The following is a 17,972-nucleotide window of genomic DNA, read 5'->3' as shown; positions in this document are numbered from 1 at the left end:
TTTTTATCTATTCTACTAAATTGCCTCTGAATTTGAACATTCTGCCTATGTGTTTGAGTCTGTTGTGCTATCATCTAGTACTGCTAAAGAGGCGTTTTTATTTCACAGGAGAAACTGCGGCTTCTCCAATGCCTAGAGGGTAGTGAAAATGAAATTGTCAAGGCCCATTTGGAGAGATGGCAAGCATGCACTATATGTGAAAGAAAACGCGAGGGCAAGCTGGTGGCTCTGTCTAGCTGTCCACTGCTCATCACTCAGTTACAGAGATGGGTGAGCCGGAAAGTGAAGTTGCAACAACTAGTCTAGAGAGATAGCTTTCAATGCACTGTCAGCATAAAAGTTGGGCAGCAGATGTCACTGAGGGCAGATTGGCTCAAAGTGCTACTGCTCCTCAGGAGCGGTAGACATGAAAGGAGGAAAAGGAACTAGCTGGGGGTTGGGTAGAGGCTTCAGAACAAGAAGGGTTTAACAGAGTTGAAGCATTGCTTGTAACTGGAGGTACTGGAGGAGTGTGCAATTAAGGAGGTGAATGCTGGGGTTTGTTTGCGTAACAAAGAGCCTGAGCAGAAAGATCAGTGGTGAACCACAGTTTAAATGCTTGCATTTTAAAAGAAGCTTCCCAAGAAACCCAGTGATGAAAGAGGTTAGAAACCCACCCAGAAAACCCTGAAAGAATGCTAGAGCTCTGAAGGTTTCGCCTTGTAAATTCATAACACTGTAGTTTTTGAATTTTTAATAGGGAAACATTGTAGGGGGCAAGGTGAGGAAGTTAGTATTAAAAAACCTGGTTGGCATGGATTATCCCACATGCTTGTATTATTTTTATAATAATATAATAAATCACTATGGCTGATCTAAGCCGTGATTGGATCACAAAATGACTGATCCACATTTCTCTTGAGGACAAAACAACAACATGGCAACATATATGGCAATGAAGTATCATAACCAACATGGTATATAGCATTTTTGGAGCTGTTTCATGCCCAAGTAGGGGCACAAGAAAAAGGGTGGGTGAAGAAAAAGGGTGGGTGAATAACTTCAAATGAATAATATAAAGAGAAGTAAAAATAAAATAAAACCTACCCTCATTCGGGGACTTGAAAAGCTTAAGTTCTTAATATTAAAAAAATACCTCATATCCCTATTTTTGCTGTACCTTTGCAGAGTTGGTATATACTTTCATTAAGCAGAGATTTCTAGCCATTTCTGGATGGCTTTGTACTCCCCTGGAAAGAAAAAGGTGCATGGATTCGGGGGTACATCTTGAACCATCTATGCTACTTGAAACCCTGGTGGTTTCAGTGGGTTAGAGAGGCTATTTCCCCCCATGGTTGGTTTGCCATCCATGGCTGTTCCTTGACCAGGTTAGTAGATGCTGTGATAACATCTATAGAATGGACTATTGTAATGTGCTCTGTGTGGGACTGGCCCTAAAGCAGCAACTAGTATGAAATGCAGCAGTAGGCTCTTGATGGGTGTCTCTGGACAACGATTGTCAAAGATCTGCACTGCAATTCACTACTAAGACTAATTTAAGGTGTTAACATTGGTGCACAAAAAGTCCTAAAGGACTTAAAATAGCAAAGGAAGTGTAATTTTGTCATTTTTCTACCTTTATAGAATTGCCCATTTTTCTAAACTATTGGTTGTATACTGCTTAGACTTCACTGCACCGGTAATATATAATGTATGTATTCTCACTGAAATTCAGACATTCCACACGGAAATAGATGTTGACTATAATCCCGCTTTTATCTTATCAGCTCGCTGATTAAGCTCATTTGTGGGAAGAAACGCTGATTGTACCAGAACAGCGTCTAGGTGTTGACTCATGAGTTGTTGCTCCTACCAAATACACAAGTGAATGTAAAGAAAAAGACTACTTCTGTAATTTATTTGTTTGCTTATTTATACTCCTTAATGTAGAGCAGCTGCCCTTGGTGATATATTTTCATGTGACTTTGCATTTTGCTATTATATCACTACCCTGTGTATTGTTTGTTTAAATATTAAGATCAGCAGAGGCTGTCCTGTTGGTAGAGATGCCAATCTCTGTGGTCTGAAGCAGGAGTAGGCAACCTAAGGCTCAGGGGCTGGATGCGGCCCAATCGCCTTCTCAATCCGGCTTACGGACTGTCCGGGAATCAGTGTGTTTTTACATGAGTAGAGTGTGTCCTTTTAATTAAAAGGCATCTCTGAGTTATTTGTGGGACATAGGAATTTGTACATATTTTTTTCCAAGATATAGTCCAGCCCCCCACAAGGTCTGAGGGACGGTGGACAGGCCTACAGCTGAAAAAGGTTGCTGACCCCTGGTGAAGGGTAGCAGTATGTGAGAGGGTGTTCTTTGTGATGACTTGTACATTGTAAAATGACCTCCCCCCTAGGGCGCAATTTGCACCATCATAACTGTATGCTTTTAGGTGATTGGTCAAGATGCACCTCTTTACATAAGCCTTTGGCTGAGTGGATACTGTCCCTCCTCCTACATTGCTATTCTGTGCTGCTGTTTTGATATCCATTGGTTTTTTGGTTTTATTTTTATGGTTTTTATTGTACATTGCACTTATTTTAATAGTTTTATATATATATTTGTAACCTGCATTGGGACCATTTGATGAAGGGCAGGCTTTAAAGAAAACAAATACACATGACAGTATCTCAAGAACCAGAGGCATTTTGTTGAAGGACCAGCAGATTTTGCTGCACCTAAGCCTTTACTTTTTCAACAGAATACATAGGCCCTTCAACACTTTCTTGGGTTATTGATTATGTCAAAACAAGTAGTCCAAACTTGACATATTTTGAGTTGCCCATAGGTTTTAATAGATTAACTTCTTGCCAATGAACGAATGTTTGGGAATTCCTTCAGGCACATAGTTATTGTGTCTGTGAACCTTTGGGCCAAATGCTTAGTGAATTGCCCCACAGGAAAAGATTGTGACTGACATTTTTCTGTGGTGACCCCTCAACCCTGACTGCAGAATATGTTTCATCTAATTTCTGAGTCATAGCTTAGCTGATGGATTTGTACGTGTGAAGTCTGCAGAGAACCTAAGTGAAATTGTAGATGTTGGTGGCATCCATTTTTCCTTCCTGGAATTCTCCACAGAGGTTGTAGCCTTCGGGTGTTCATTCTTATGCTTTTCACCACTTTCCTACCTGGGAGAATGTGAGAGAATGAAAATCGATTAAGTCTCAGAGGCCGGTCATGCTTGAAATATTATTCTTTTTAACAAATCACTTCCTCCACTATTTTGATTGCAAATGCAAATACTTCGGCAGCATATCCTGACCATAGAACACCTAAACTATCCATGGTACTGTGAGAGCTTGAATGCAGTCAAAAAGTTGTGAACTTTGTTTGACCACGTCTAGCCATTACATGAAGGACAAATATTTCAGAGTTTGCATTTATGTGATGTATGGTTTTCTTTCCACCCCCTCCCTCACCCACCAAATAAATTATCTTCATTCAAGATAAATGTAAATATAAGAGCAAGCTGTAACATTAGTTGGTAATTTAATTCTCCTTCATGGTGTCCTTGAAACTTCTCACAAAGCACTGCAATCGTTTAGAGTGACTTAATGCATAAAGTATCAAAGCACTGAGCAATTTCAATAAGTTTCTCAAAATTAGATAGGCATTGATTTTAACTGTTTTCTTCCTTTCCTTTATTAACATCTTCCTCTGTATACAAAAGGAATTCTGATGTAAGACAGATGTCTGATTGAGATGTTTGTTGTTAAATAGTTGGCATTGTTCTTTGTTGTAGGCTTCAAGAGGACAGAACTATTACACTCCATTACACAGAAAATTAAGAATGTATCGGACTAATTTAGTTTCCATTAGGATGGGAAAAATGAGTTTAACTTCCTGACCCCACTGAAATATGCGGCCCAGATCTCTCACGATAGAAATGATTCAAATGAGGCAATCTGAAAGATATTGAAAATATATGAGCAACTGCCTGAATTTGTTGTGATAGGCTTTCCCATCCTCTCCCTTTGCGTCATACTCAATGGGCTGAATCCCACATTTATTACAAAGACAAAAGAGGTTTTTGTTTTAATTGGTCTCACAATCTCAGTATGTATCGAAAGGTTTGACCCAAATATGATGCAACATTTATGAGCAGAAAGGGGGCACATCTTCCCTGTAATACAGGCTATGAATATATGATAAATGTAATGAAAATGTTGCAAATTCTATGGAGAGTGTCACAAGGTTTCTCCATAAATAATGCAATACGTTATCGGGTTTTAGTGTTATTAAGTTTGTGCGACAGCCTGTACCTAGTATGTTACTCATACTTCTTCTTTCCGAAGCCAGATGGAGTTAATTGCTGCAGGTTTCTCCCTCCCCCCCCTCTCTCTCTCTCTCCTCCCACTGCATCCAAACAACTCCCTCCCCCCACCTGCCCAGTGCATTGCAAGGAGATAGCAGTAGTTTGACAAAGTCATTTCATCACAGGATGAAAAAGAAAGGGAAAATAAGCTTATAACTGATCTATGGACTGGACATGTATTTTGAGATTTTACTGTGCAATTGCCATTTTCTTTTCTTATTTTAAGGAAAGACCATTTCTAGGCCTTAAGGTAGTCTTATAAATTGTGGGTGAAGCCTAGTGGACCACAGAACTGGTGGAAGCAGTATTTGAGTTAGCCTGCCCCCCTCCCCAATCTTGTACTTGGATGGAATCTGGCATAGGTCCCAGGAATGCAGCCTGGGGGGGGGGGTCACAGTTTGAGGTGGACCACAGTGAGCAGAGCCTAATGCAAAAGCTATGCATTCCAACATTTCACTGATGAAAATAGGGATGTCCTATGTAATAATAATAATAATAATAATAATTCTAACCTGTCCATCTGACTGGGTTGCCCTGCCACTCTGGGCATATTCCAAAATACCGTATCTTTCCCTCTATAACACGCACCCGACCATAACACACACATAGTTTTTAGAGGAGGAAAATCCGCAGGCATGCCACCCGTAGGCATTCCCTCCATAACACGCACAGACATTTCCCCTTACTTTCTCGGAGGAAAAAAGTGAGTGTTATGGTGCAAAAAATACGGTATATAAAATTCATAATAAAGCATTGAACATTTAAAAAGTTCCCTATACAGGACTTCTTTCAGATGTCTTCTAAAGGTTGTATAGTAACTTATCTTCTTGGCTCAGGGGTTGGATAACTCCATACCCAGCAACAAATAAAACTAGGGGTGCCCTGCTATACCCTTCAACATTTCTCTGATGGAAATAGGGACATCCTAAGGAAAATTGGGACATTCTGGGATCAAGTCAGGGATCGGGGTGGCTTCTGTAAATCCAGGATTGTCCCTGGAAGGTCTGGCATTCTCTTAAGGATTAGAACCTCCAGCCCATGGTCCAATCTTGGCCCGCTAGTGGGCAAAGCAAAGCAAAGCAAAGCAAAGCAAAGCAAAGCAAAGCAAAGCACCAACTTACCAATCAGTTGGTGTCACTTCAGTGTGGGTATGTGTTTGTTAATGTCAGCTGATGGCTGGGGAGGCAAGCTTCAATTCTGCATTGACAGCACACATCACTCCCCCTACTAGAAACTGGAACACACAGTCAACACTCAGTGCAGGGTTGTTTGAAATCTCTTTTGTAAACAGCCTTGTGCTGCTCTTTGAACCTTGTATTCAGCAGTTCAAAGAGCAGCCCCAGAGTTATTTGAAAATGGGCTTTGAAACAGCTCTGCCCTAGGCTCTGAAAGCCCAACAGTCAAGGCTTCAAGCACAGCATCACCTGACATCACTCAGGTGAATTACAGTAGGTGAACCCACTCACCTGTTGAATTTAGTGCTCCAGGTCTAGGGAGATAAGGTAGGGGTGGGGAACATCCTTAAGGTCTATAGCACCCTCCCTGCCAACACACCTGCTGGGAGGTCAGCTAAGTGCCTCTACTCAACCCCTACTGCTACTTGCTCCCAGTATGCTCCACTTGTCATTGGAGCCTCTACTTTGGATTCCTTAACCATGCAAGACTAGGCTGGTTGCCCTGAGAGGCAGCACTTTTTCTATAGTGGTGCTTATGCTGTGGTTTGATAGGCATAAACTCTTTTCTGCTTTCAGGAAACTAGTGGAAATTTAAAAGGGCCTTTAGCAGAATATCCCTATCTGATATGAAGGCTTCTTAGTATTTGAATGCTGTCTCTAGGTAGAGTTTGTTGCTGGGATTATTATGTTAATACTGTGATAGTTTTTAGCTTTAATCTAAGACTTAGATTAAATTTTTTAAATTATAAATACCAGTAAGTAAAGGAGCACAATACATGTAACTTACAATATCTCCTCTTTCATACGGGTGGGCAGAACCACCAACAGATAGTGTCAATAGCAGGAAATCTGTCATGAAAGTAGTAAAGCCACTGGCACCAATTGGCTGAGCTTCTGTGATGTCATGAACGTTTCCTGACAATATTTGCAAGGCGTCTAGCTTCTGGGTAAGGGAGTGATAGCTTGGATCTGTCTGGGGGAAATCTTTGGAGAAGCAACTATGTGAAAGGGACTGGAAATTCATCTGTTTCTAGGGACAGGAGTAGTTGTGGGGACAGCAGCTGGAGAGCTGAGTTGAAGAGGTCCCAACAAGGTAAGAAAGTTTAAGAGTCAAGCATTGTATAGAGAGGAAGGATCAGAACTGGCAGTGGAATGAGAAAAACAACCATGCTAGAAGTATAGTTGGGTGCTTTGTGATCCATTAAATAATACGATCACTGCATAGTAGCTATTCCCACTATGATGAGCTTTCAATAACCAATGCAATATGCTTTCATCATGCAAAAGCCATTTTAACTTGTTACATGTTGTTGGGCATCAGTAGCACCATTCTGCTTCATAGTGGTGTACATTTAAATGGCAGAGAATCTGCGAATATTACTTTTGGTGCATTTGGCATGTTTTGCCAGTGTTGATCCCATCTAAATTTTTTCAAGTGCAGTTTTAATATTGCTTCCTCATACTGAACATGCTCAGTGCAAGCAGTTCTGCATTCTGAAATGGCTTGCTGGGGGCTTGTATTTCATGTTCAGCTTTACTGCAGTTTGTAATGAAACACACACACACACACTGCTAGTGAGAAGAAACCTTTGTGAATGGTAAAATGGTAGGATGGAGTGGCCTGAGTGACTGGCAGGTGAGAATTTGGCTGAAGTGTGAAGGGGAACGGGGGAAACAGGCATCTGATGTGAGTCAAGAGAACATTGCATCCCACGTGTGGCTATAAATGTTAATCTCAAACGGGAAAGAAAGTGAGAACAGGTTTATTGGCAGGCATTTATTTCAAGTGGCACGGAAATCTGCTCTTAACACTCTCTGCAAATGCATGGAGGCAGCAGAGATCCTTTTATATATAACAAGGTTCTACTTTTTATGTCTTGTATAATTCCTGATTGTTTTTCTATCCCATTGCTAGTGCCATAGCAATCACTAGCGTCAAGAGATGCATAAAGTGGCTTTTCTTTGTTAGTGTAGTGTTCTTCCAGTGAAAGCAAAGATCTGCATGATTCAAAGCTCATTTTTACTCGCATTTGGTATGACTGTCCATTGGGATATTGTTACAGATGTGGAGAGATAATCAGCTACACACATGGCTCCAATTCATGAACCCGCTTATTTATTTTGCAACAACTATTTATATCAGGAAGTAACAAAGTAACAATTACATATCTTAATCAGCAATATTAACATATTAAAAACAGTTTGGGATCCTTCCAACAGGACAGTTGATGATCAATTGCCATGGGGTGTGTGGGTGTGAGTGCGAAGGGAGTCTTCAGCTGGAGTGGGCTCTGAGGCAATTGTTGCCCACATCCCACACTTTTCTTATGCCTGCTAGATGTTGACCACAAATCAGCACAGTTCCCCTCTCCACCAGGCTTAGTTGTTTTTTAGTGGGCTTAAATACACCTATTTGTATCCTGGATTAAGGCCAATAAATCTAGTTTATGAATGTTGTGTCCCCCCCTTCCCCTTATCATTTCTGATTCATGCTGAAAGGAAAGTATGGATTTCTCTAAGAAATTCTGCTAATTCTGCAGAAACATTGTTTCCTTCCCTCAAAGTTATCCACTAGCAGGAACCACACAGTTCATTTTAACTTTTCATTAGATGAATCTTTCTCACATCTCAGGACCACAGTTTGTTAAGATGTTGTAGTATTGTAGCTCTGTGAGGGATAAACTACAGTTCCCATGATTCTTTGTGGATAAGCTATGTGCTTTAGATCTGTATCTTTCATTCATTTTGCATATATATATATATATATATATATATATATATATATATATTGTGTAAAGGGTAAAGGACCCCTGGATGGTTGAGTCCAGTCAAAGGCGAGTATGGGGCTGTGGTGCTCATCTCGCTTCAGGCTGAAGGAGCCAGCGTTTGTCCACAGGAAGCTTTCCAGGTCATGTGACCAGCATGACTAAACTGCTTCTGGTGCAACGGAACACCGTGACAGAAGCCAGAGTGCACCTAAATGCCATTTACCTTCCTGCCACAGTGGTACCTATTTAACTACTTGTACTGGTATACTTTTGAACTGCTAGGTTGATATATATATATATATATATATATATATATATATATATATATATGAATATATATGAGAGAATGAGAAGGTAGTATACCTTACGAACGAGGAGAGAGGGAAAAATGACAGTAAGTTGCTACCAGAATGAGGAACAAGATACAGTCCTTTATCTACTTGCCTCTTTGCTTAACCTTATCAGAGAGAAGCACTTACACTCAGTATGCTTCAAGGCACAGGAAGCAGCAGATAGAATCAAGAGTGCAGTTGGCTGGACCAAGAAGCTGTGGTTAAAGGTGGAGATCAAAAGGCAGGGCAAGAACTGAGGCTGGGAAACAGATGTACAAGCCAAGAAATTGAATCATCTCATTTTGTAGAGGAAAGATGATGAGGAAGTAACTGGCACTTGGTATCATTGTGACAACATAACATTCAACAGCATGCTCATTGGTAGCAGATTGAGGATCATTAGTTCCAGTTCCTCTTGTCAGTCAGAGAGCATGCTTGGGAGTGCAAGCAGGGGTTAAGGAGCCATCCCAGTGGTGGTGCAGAACACAGAGACAGAAGCTGTTTTGTTGTCACAGATGACTACTTAGGAAAAATTATGAGCATCCCAAATCTGAACCTTGTCACTGATCTGTCTGTGTGCACCATAGATATAATATTGCTGCAGTCTCGTCATAATGTCTTGCAATGTGCTGTTGTGTCAGTCACTACCTGATCAGTGTTGAGAGACATCATATAAGTCAGTTTGCAAGGGATTTGTGTGAACAGACTTCAGAATGATGGCTGTCTGTGCCCATCAGTTGATGAAGAATGCTGGATCAAGCCAGTGGCCCATCAAGTACAGAATCTTGTCCTCACAGTGGACAACCAGATGCCCAAAGGAAGCCTGCAAGCAGGATCTGAACAACACTGCTCTGTCCTCCATGGTTTCCAGTAACTTGTATGCAGAAGCAAGCTACCTCCGACCATGGAGCCAGATTATGACCATTGTGAATGGTGGCTATTAGGAGGCTTTCCTTCCATGAATTTGAGTAGTAAGTTATGGTACTGATTATTTTGTATTGCGTTAAAAAAAATGTTGTTGTACACTGCCCTGTTGTTTTGTGAGAGGGCGATATATAAATGTTGTTATGAATAAATAAATAATCCTACTTTAAAGCCAATGAGGTTGGTGGCCATCACTCACTCTTGTGAGAGCAAGTTCTGTAGCTTAAGACCCCAGGGGTCATCTAGTTCAACCCCCCCCCCGCGATGCAGGAATCTCAACTAAAGCATCCATGATTGGTGCTGAGATCAGCTGTGTTGGAAAGATCCTGATGGGGAACTCCATAGTGAATCCAATATCAATGGGGCTCCTTGTCAGCTGATTGGGGTGAGAGGGAGACCCGCTTACCAAGGAACAAATGGCTGCACTGTGGCGTTTGCCCTCCTAGGTGTGTGACATCATACTGGGTTCATAAGGAAAGGGCTAACTAAGTGTAAAACGATTAACCAATAGGAACCCAAGGGGAGGAGTTAGAGTTGTTAAGAAGTCAGTCTGGAGTTAGAGAAGGGAGAGGGAGGATAAGTCTGTGGGTTGGGCTAGTTTGATGTGAGAGAGTGAGAGAATCTGTTAAGAGGAGTCAGTTAAACAGTTGGATAATCAGTCAGAAGGTATTAGGAAGGTATAGGCTGGTAAAGAAACTAAGGTTAAGAAACTGACAAAAATTATCTGAGAAAACATAAACTTGTTAATGCTTATAAAATAAACTTCTTTATTCGGTTTAATGTTAACAACTGTCTGGACTCAGTGTGTACCCGAGAGTAACGGGTTGATGGCAGTGGGGAAGCGAGCACAGTGGAGGCACAGGGTTCAATAGACCGTCAAACGTCCGGGGACCCTGTGTGATCGCCACAGCCACGCTTAGAGCTCCCAGTTGTTCCTTTGCTGTCATGCCTTTATCTGCTCACATTTGATACCACTTATGACATCAGCCCTAAGTGCTCACTGGAAGGACAGATCCTGAAGCTGAGGCTCCAATACTTTGGCCACCTCATGAGAAGAGAAGACTCCCTGGAAAAGACCCTGATGTTGGGAAAGATGGAGGGCACAAGGAGAAGGGGACGACAGAGGATGAGATGGTTGGACAGTGTTCTTGAAGCTACCAGCATGAGTTTGACCAAACTGTGGGAGGCAGTGGAAGACAGGAGTGCCTGGCATGCTCTGGTCCATGGGGTCACGAAGAGTCGGACACGATTAAACAACAACAACAACATGACATCAGGTGTGGGGCAGTTGGGTGTGGCTTGGTGAAAATAGTCTTGCAGCCCAAATCAGGCCAAGTTTAATTAGGCCCATGAATTGAAGATTCCCCACCATGGTGCTAGTGCAGTGACCACCATTCATATGCACAGGCATGGGTATACTTGTAAAGCAAGTTTTAGGTATGAGCTGAACATTGGTAACTGAAATGCAGAAGGTTCAAATGTTAATGGATGGCAGGTTGTTGCAACTACCTCTTTTCTTGGAAGAATGCTGTTAACCATTTGCTGCAGATGAGGAGAAATAGGGCTATGGGTCTCTTTGACTGAACAAAATACACCTGAGTGAACATGGCTGTAGGCAAAAGTGACTTTCTTGAGTTTAACTGGGGTGATTAATGACTGAGCTCTATTGTTACCATGGCTCTCAGCTGCAGTTATATTTTCTGAGACTTAGATAATAAGACAGAGCTTTACTCCCAGTCGTTGATGATAGACATGAAGCGTCTTAACAGAAAATCTGTGTAGTCAAATTATTTTACTTCATGCAACTTTTAAAACTATGTAAACAACAAGCAGATGTGCTGTTTCCTCGACTTAAAGAGAACAAAGCTGATTTATGCCAGCTTTGGGTGCACCGTCTTCCCATTACTCCTGCATTTTCCTTTTCCTCATTTATATAACCAGTAAAGCAAAAACATATTGATCTGGTAACAGCCTTTAACTTCTCAGAGCGTTTTAAACAACAGTTTAGGGGTTTGACCCAAGAGAATCTGACATGGAAATTGCTAATCTTTCCTCAGGTTGTCTTTCAGCTGCCATCTCTGCCAAAACATCAGAAACAAAGCATTGCTAAACATTGCCTATGGAACGAGTCTTGGGCCATGGGGTCATAGCTGGCAAGAACATCAATAATCCCTGTGGATCGTGGCCCTTGCGGACTGGACTCAGTATATCATATAGTTCTATGCAAGCAAATCCATTCAAGTCAGTTGAACCCTGGGAGAATTGCTGGATCAGTTAGAGAATTTAGGGAGATTTAAAAAATCTCCCCAGCATATCCCTCAGACTTTGTCTTGTTACATGCATTAGGCAAGGCTTGTAGAGTACAATCCACTTGCAGACAAATATCCCTTCAGCTCTAATTTCCTTCATTATCTGTCTGAGGAGGATAATGATGATGATGATGACCTACTTCATAAGAAGATGCCTTGCATCTTCAGGTTTCCATCTATGGCTAAGGCTTCTTGAGTGCAAAAAGAAGAAGAAAGAAAATCCAAAAACAAAACACTATGAAGGCACAGTCTTGGTGCCCTCAAGCAGCACAGAGGTATATACAGCGCCAGTCAACAGGTAGGTTGGCAGAGAGTGATGAGGAAGGGACATCTGGGCTTAGTTCATAAATACCTATAACAAATTTGGTATTCATTGATGTAATATTACTGGAGCAAAAAGGGAAAAGAAGGGTCACTAGGAGGAAGTCACTCCATGTGCAATATTCTCTCTTCTAATATCAGGTCAATTGTTCCATGAGGTGAGCATATGAACCTAACTCGCTTGCCCTCTTTGTCTCTGCGTCTCACTTCTCCCACATCAATGTATTGTGCCAGGGTGCATTTGTTTGCGCACACTCCTCTGAGTATACCAGCGCCGTGCAACATTTAATCAGCATTCTGGTTTTATGTATATTTTTGAAGCCTCCTTACCCCCCGTAATATATGGGTAGCCCATGGCCAAAAAAAAGTGACTGAAATGAAGAAGCTCAGAAGGAATCCACGAATGTACCACACCACGGGAAAAGCCAAGGCTTAGACATGTCTCTGCAAATCCTGGTTTTCACAAGCTTTTTTCAGACTTCATCTGCTTGTCAGCAGAGCCAGTCCACCATTAGATAGTATTTTCAGTCTATCACAGACAGCAGGTGCTTGGAGACAGGCAGCAACCGTGAGGTACAACCGTGAGGTATAAAGCAGGTGCCATGCAGCCTGTTCTGCACCCCCAAGGTAGCCTGATGCCTTCAAGTGTGCTGTTCTGTTGTCAAAAATGGGGAAGGGGTGAGGAGAATCATTTGCTGGTCCTGTTTCTCACTATCTCTATTTGGTGTAGTGGTTAGAGTGTCGGACTAGGGCTCCAGAGACCAGGGTTCAAATCCCCACTCAGTCATGAAGTTCACTGGGTAACTTTGGTCCAGTTGCTGTCTATTAGCCTAATCTACCTCACAGAGTTGTTGTGGAGGATAAAACGGTGAAGGGGAGAACAATGTAAGCCACCTAGAGCTCCTTCGAGGAAAGACGGGATGTAATCATGAAATAAATGAATAAATAATAGGATTACTCCTATGGCTTCTTCCAAAAGCCTTTTACTTTATGTGGCGTAACCTTCCTGCTTTATCTTTGAAGCTCTGACATATTTAAGTCTTTACATAAGATCAATTTCTGTCCTTCTGCCAACAATAAATCATTTTTACTCGCATGTGATTTTCCTGCCCCTCATTTGCTGTGAGCTCCTTAGAGCAGCGATTGCCCCTCTGAGTAGCAGGAACGTCTGATGATGAAATGCTACAACAGCTGCCATCGATGGCAAGCAGCATTTAATGGACTTGGGAAAACAAAGCAGTAGTCACTGTCTTCATCATCACCCTCATGGTCAGTGGCCACAACAGTTTGGGGAAAAGGCATGTAGACTCAAATGCTCCAGGCCTGTGGTTCTTAAAGAACATGAGGCAGCAAAGCTCAGCAAAGTCACAAAAGGAGCACAAAGGAATAAATTCATAATGATTAGAGGGGGTGACAGTTCCATTTATTTCAAATGGACTTGAAAAACGTAACATTGTGGTTTGAGTGAGGTCTTTAAGATTTACAAAAAACAATGTCCTTTTTACATTAACAGTACAGATGAGCTAGGAAGCCTAGTAAAACTGCCTTCAGGGTACATTTCACCTTAATATGTCTTAGTAGCAGTCTAGTGATTTGAAGTTTTAATTTACTGTTTTATTATCTGGCAGCTATGGCAATTCTAATATATAACCTTAACATCTTTAAATGCAGGAATCGGATCAATAAAACCCAACGCTGCCAAAACAGTAATCTGAACAAAACAATCAACACGAAAGCCCTTTTGGAGGCTTCCGTACTATTACTTACTGCAATTCATTACAATAATTATTTCTTATTAGTTTCACTTTCTTAACCCTGAAGCCATGAAATACTCCGTGCTATAATATACTTCGCGTTGCTCAGTGGAACAATTTTTATTTGTGAGGCCTCTCGAAGGATATTAATTCAACTTCCTTTAAAGTCAAATGGATATCTGTGTTCGTGGAAGATAAATCTGTACCAAGGCTTATGAAGTCTTTACTTCAAGAGTGGGGAATCTCAAGCCTGGGGACTGAATGTGACCCTCCAGGATCTCCCCCCCCCCCACAACTACATCCCCCTCACTGGTCTTGCTCTCCACCCTCCTCTGCTGATTTTACCAGACTGGGGCCACATTCACACCATCCATTTAAAGCAGCACCATTTCACTTCTAACAGTCATGGTGCCCCCCGCCCCCAGGAGTTCTGGGAACTGCAAATTGCTAAGGGTGCTGAAAGTTGTTAGGACACTCCTAGGCACCTCACAGAACTACAATTCCCAGAATTCCCTGTGAAGAGGGATCAGTTATTTAATCACCCTGGGTACCATACTGCTTTTAGTGGTATCATCGTACTTCAAATGAATGTGGCCTGGAATATGTGACAATTGGAACTGAACTGTGTCCATACATTTTGCTTGCCTGCCTGGATAAAGAATGGAGAGTGGTGTGTGTCTTGCCACTCCCACTTTGGCCACAACTGCCACTGGTGAAAAAGGAAAGGAAAGGAGCAGTACTGGTGCAATTGAATGTATATGCGCATGAAGGTCATGATTTGTTTTGTGCAGTTGCACACCTGTCTACTAGCACTTCTGTGCCTTAGGAAAAGACTGCACAGAACAAATCTCAATACAGTGGTACCTCGGGTTACATACGCTTCAGGTTACAGACTCCGCTAACCCAGAAATAATACCTCGGGTTAAGAACTTTGCTTCAGGATGAGAACAGAAATTGTGCTCCAGTGGCGCGGCGGCAGCGGGAAGCCCCATTAGCTAAAGTGGTGCTTCAGGTTAAGAACAGTTTCATGTTAAGAATGGACCTCCAGAACGAATTAAGTACTTAACCCAAGGTACCACTCTACGATCAAATGTATGATCACATTGGTATTGCTTTTTTTGGGGGAAAGGGGACTCTGCTTTATCAATGCGCATAAGTCTCACTAAAGTACCATGCAAAAAAAAGAAGGGTCTTCATGCAATTATATGTACTATCACGTCTTGGAACCAAAGGGAGGAGGTGCTTCATCTTTCTAAGTAGAATAGGCTGTGAAACATTTCTACGGGTAGCAATAGGGAAGGGATAATTTGCCTATATGGTTCTCTTGGGCCACCAGGGGGGAAAGCAATTTTTTGATAATTATTATTATTACTTAGATCATTTGAAGCCTGCTCTTCAACCAAAAAGGCTCCCAGCTTGGCTTCCATACAGTCAATGAAAACAAGACAATCCCTGCCTGCAGGCTTGCAATCTCTTATTTCCCCCATTAGTATGGAGGCACAGCTTACCATTCCTTGCGGCCTTCTAAGAGGCAAGTTGCAGCGTGATTTGAAGAACTTTGCCATCTAGAAGGTCTGAGTCTAAGCTGAGGTTCCGCTGGTCTGTGAGCAAGGTAATTGGTCATATTGTTTTCAAATCAAGTACCAGAATTAGAGATGCCATTCTGCTTAGGTATTCTCAGACGGGACTGCCCCCCCGACTATTGGCTTCATTTCTAAGCTACCACATCTTGCATTTCCTCAGTTTTTTATCAGTTGTGCTCCCTCCTCACCCCAAATTCTCAGAAATCTGCACTGCACGTCCATGCGCAGGGCTCTTTAGTGGCAATTGAGACACAAGCCAGGGCATGGCGTCACAAACATAACATGGTAATTATGGAGAGAACCCATGAATTATTTATTTTGAAAGCAAACAGTAGGTGGTTAGTTTTGCTATGAAAACCCGAAAGTAAATAGTGCTTATAATGAATAGCTAGCAGTCATTAGTTATGGTACATGAGCAGTAATTATACCTTTAGTAAAGCCTTCTCCACAGGCTTATGGAATCAGACAGATTCCTTGGGTGCTCTATTCACCCACACGGTTCCTTTTACATTGCTTTTTTGGGGGGTTATTATTATTTACAAATACATTTTACATATCACGTCTCAGTGATTGAGTGAAAACTGCACTATCATCCGGCCATGTGCTTTACTGAAATGGAATTACAATTTCTTCACAGGCTACTTTCTAGAACTTTGCCCTTATCTGCGTCTACACCAAGTTGATGCACTCTGGACTTGGACAATTCCCATCATCCATGACGATTGACTATCTGGGCCAGGACTGATGGGAATCATAGTCCAAAGGATCCATAAGGTAAGCTCATACTACTTGGCATTTTTTTAAAAAAGGAGGGGGAGTTTTGTGATAAGGGGCACATCTGTACATTTAATATAAACTTTAATTAAAGTTAACTACATATTATTTCATTTATATATCTCTTAGTGCAAAACCAGCTTCTAAGCAGTGTATAGGTATAAAACCCCAATGACCTGCAATTAAAATATAAAAATACATAATTAAAATACACAATATTAAAATATAAACTGGTATTTTTACACTGAATTTTTGGTTGCACGCCTCTCTTTCTTGTTGCAGTTTTGTGTAAAAGAGATAATGAATTTCTCAAAAGCCGTTCATTTTCAGTTGTTTCAGCATGTCCAGTAGCTTCCGTCCTTCAGTTGATATATTAACATTATTCACATGATCAGGCTCAAGGTGACTTCTTTCAGAACACATAAAATTCTCTTCAAAGATGGAAAAGAACTCTGAACTGTCGTTCTTGGACTTAAAAGTAGGCAGAGATTTATTCTTACTTCATTAATTGCAGGAAACATAGTACCAATACTGGGTTGAAATTATTATTATTATTATTACTTTTACTATTATTATCATCCCATTTACAATACTGCTTTTGCCAAGTTTTTTTGGGGGGTGGGGGTTTCCAGAAAATTCTCTCCTGTGGAAGATACAAAATTCATGGGTTATAATATGAGACTGTTAGAATTAGGTAAATATGTCATTTTCAGTTTCTTGTTTTTCAGTCTTAAGTTTATTTCTCCACATATCCACATCAGTTTGTGATTTATTTATTTATTTTTAATGAAAATTCATTGGCATTTTAGTGCAAATTTTTCATAATGTGTACGTTTTTGCAGAACAATTTCCCCTGATATAATGCATTTTTATGTTATTTTCACTTGCATTCTCTCTCACACACACATGCACACCTTCCACTAATATATAGAATTTTGTATACATCACATGGTTGGAGAATTGCATTGCAAAATTCAGGGAAGTGCAAATTTTGAAGGATGGCTGTGTTTTGGTTTGCTCAGTGCTTTGGGATGTGTGAATTAAGTAAGTTCAGTGCTATTTTTCTAGAAAAAGAGATGCCAGGAACTCACCACCCTTGTTCTCTTATAATGGCAATGACACCCACCTGAGAGGTGCTGGTGAGTTCCAGCTGAAAGAAGCCCTGAGTAAGTTCACCATTTACAGCAAACTGAGCTGAATTTCTCCTACACCTCTGGTTTGTCTGCAAATATATTTTCAAAGTCCGTTTTATCTCAAAATGATGCTTCCAGATTCTTTAGATATTGGTCTTTATTTGCCACAGCAAAGTTGTTCTGATGGTTTAGGTATGAAGTTGGCCAGACTTTAGAGGAACCAGCATCTGCTACAGTTTAGAGTATTGTTTTTGTAAATATATATAGCATGAAATTATGTAAATCCTAGATATTCTAGAAACTACTACTGCCTTGGGGTGATATTTTTAAAATATATGAGCAGCTGAAGAAGCTGACTGAGTGAGTAAACTACAGTGCCAAAATATAACTTAAATATGGAATCTCCACTTCTTGAGTTTATTCCCCCCCCCCCTGTGAAATGTACTACACTGACTTTCAGAGTGTGAAATATGTACTGATTTGTATGGCTATTTTTTCTTTCTTTTCAGACTTTTGTAAGATTTTTCAGGTCTGTATTTTAAACTAA

This window comes from Podarcis raffonei, chromosome 3 (assembly GCF_027172205.1).
Source record: "Podarcis raffonei isolate rPodRaf1 chromosome 3, rPodRaf1.pri, whole genome shotgun sequence".
NCBI classification, from domain to species: domain Eukaryota; kingdom Metazoa; phylum Chordata; class Lepidosauria; order Squamata; family Lacertidae; genus Podarcis; species Podarcis raffonei.
Note: the sequence above shows the minus strand (reverse complement) of the source record.